The sequence below is a fragment of the Myodes glareolus genome, chromosome 17 (genome assembly GCF_982192425.1).
Source record: "Myodes glareolus chromosome 17, mMyoGla1.1, whole genome shotgun sequence".
NCBI classification, from domain to species: domain Eukaryota; kingdom Metazoa; phylum Chordata; class Mammalia; order Rodentia; family Cricetidae; genus Myodes; species Myodes glareolus.
The window spans coordinates 63,775,482-63,778,195 of record NC_142042.1 but is presented as its reverse complement, the minus strand read 5'-3'; the positions used below and the strand labels follow the sequence as shown (position 1 = coordinate 63,778,195).

General features: G+C 45.3%; 1 pseudogene; it reads right to left on the bottom strand.

The window, feature by feature from the left end:
* Positions 1-261: 261 nt before the first annotated feature.
* On the bottom strand, positions 262-1,995 carry LOC125414761 (speckle-type POZ protein pseudogene; annotated as a pseudogene).
* Positions 1,996-2,714: the final 719 nt, after the last annotated feature.

Below are 2,714 nucleotides of genomic sequence, written 5' to 3'. Positions count from 1 at the left end.
AGTCTGCACAAACTGAGTTTGGAGGGAAAATGTCTTTATTCTCAATCCCTTCTCTTGTAAGAAAACATTCACGTTTGTTTTCTCCTTTGCTCTGAGCCTTTGATCATATGTTCTGCACAGTTCAATCCAGACAGGTTTCTCCAAAGAAACCCTGTTGGGATGTGCTGGAGTATTAACTAAACTGAATCCCAGTTTCCAAATCCCTGGACAAAAATCAAACCAGTACGGCAATAGAGCAGACGTTGCATAGAGTCCATCAGAGTTCATCACTGTTCCTCCCCCACCCTGCCATTCTGTAGCAAGAAAAATAAAAATCCAGAGATAGATATTGGGGTTCAACCCAAAACCCAGAAAGGCAAAGCAGCCAAGACACTAGAGACATCTTTCCTCTATTAAGGCTGGGTGACTGTAGAATAGACAGACTAAGCCTCTCTCCTCCCATTTTACATTACCTCTAGTGCTGGGATTCCCTAGGCTAGGACTGAAGGTGTGAACCACCACCACCTGGACTTGTTACTACATTGATATTGTTTAGATTAAGGTGCCTTTAAACTCACAGAGATCCATGTGACTCTGTCTAACAAATCCTGGGATTAAAGGTGTGTGTCACCATTGCCTGACCTCTAGTGGCTTTTTAGCTTTACTTCTGGTATTCAGGCAAGACTTATCAAGATACAAATAATAAGCCAATACAATAATCAATTCATTAATAAATGTATTAAAACACTACTAACCGTGATGTGTTTCCCCAGAGTTGCTGTAAATACCCCATAGTCTACCCAGGAGTCATTGGTGGTATCAGTGACCACTGCTTCTGGGATACAAATGTAGGACACAGGTGACAGGGTCCTGGGATTGCTTCAGGCGTTTGGGAGGGGGCTCCGGTAGATTGCATTGAGCAGAAGCCAGGGAGCTGTATGCTTCAGCCACCAAGTGAGGGTATGAATCCACCATTGTCTTCCAGCTTGCAGTCTGAGAGACCTCGGAGGCATGAGCTGTAATAAAATTCAGCACCTGTGTTTTCAGGTGCCGTGTGCTGTGGAGGTCAGCTAGGAAGAGAGTGTGGGCAGCATTCTCTACAGTGAGGTCCCTGAAGAGGGCACTCTCACACATGACCTTCAAACGCTCCAGGCCATACTTGTCAGCAGCTGCCAGCACAGCATCTGCAATGCTGTGGAGGTCAGGTTCCTTCCCGGTGTAAATGAAGCCCATCATTGCCTTGAAGACTTCAGGTTCCAGGTCATGAATCTCAATGCGATTCTTTCTGCTCTCCTCCGTGTCATGTTCAAACATGGCTCTGAAAACTGGAGAGCGAGCAGCTAAGATGGCTTTGTGAGCCCGGAATTCCTGGCCCGCTACCACCAGGCAGCAGTCTGTGAAGCTGGAATTCTTCCACAGCTTTCCTAGATCATCTCCTAATGGGCCTTTGGGAACCTGGATTCTCTGCTCCGTGCTCTCGTCAGGGATACTGTAGGAGTACGGGACCAGGATCCCCATGCAGAGGAGGGTGAACTGGTCTTCAGGGAGAAGCCCATGAGAATGGTCCAAGAGGAAATCTCGAAGGATGAACATTTTGAAACCGCTTTGGTAGCCTGGCAGGAAACTACAGTCTTTTGGGGTAGTCACAGGTTCGTATCTTTCTCCTTTGGCGTTGATGATCCAAAACTTGAACCGTGCCGTAAGGGGACTCTTTGGAGACCTGAGCAACTCTAGGTTAACTGACAGGTAATCTGAGCTTTCTTCATCGACGCCCTTAGGGTGAACTCTCAAACACCATTTGTCATCGCCTCCTATTGAGAAATTTGGGCTTCTAATACTGTCCCTCATTTCCTCCAGAATAAAACGGAAGTTGCGGATGGTCCACCTGCAGTAGAAATTCTGGATGTTGAACACTTTATAGGCCCAGCTCTGGTTAATGGTGTCCTGTGACATTTCTCCTGGAGGTAGTTTGAAGGTTAAACTGGATCCAAAATGAAAAACTAGGATTTGTCTTCTCTTGCCCTGTAGGATACAATAATAGGCATGATAGATATTTTTAGCTTCTGTTCTCCTCTGTTCCCTCTTCTATGAGGCTGGAAACTTGAGTCTCTGAAATTATCCAGATTTCAATTCTAGATTCAGTTTTCAGACTAGGCTACAAGGGACTGTTCTATCACTTCATTTTTTTCTTTCTGGATTGAATCTTAGGTCAATGGATTTCTAATTTTGAGAATCATACACAACTTTTGAAAACTTGCAACATTTTATATACTCATCCAAAATTTTGCACAGTGGTTCTCTAGAGTAACAGAACATACCCAAGGACGCTCTCTGTGTGAACCAAGGAGATTCATTAGTATGACTTAGGGCTGCAGTCCTGCTAATCCCACAAAGGCTACCTGTGAAGGGAAAGTCCAAGACTCCAGTACTTACTCAGTCCAAGAGGTTAGACGTGTTGGCTGGTCTTTAATCTATGCTGGAATTATGATGAAGAATTCTCCAGTGCCAGTGAGGGAATGGTCTTGCTGCAAGGTGAGGGCAAGCAGGCAATGAGCAACAGCTTCCTCCATGTTTTTTATAGGCTCCCAGGAGGCAGAAGGCGTGGCCCAGCTAAAGGTGTGTCCTTCAGACTCTAGATATGGTAAAGGTGTGTTTCTTCAGGCCTTGGGATAAATGTTTGTGGTTTTCTGCCTCCAAAGTGTGTCTGTGAAGTGCTGTACCTACTTCAACTTTAG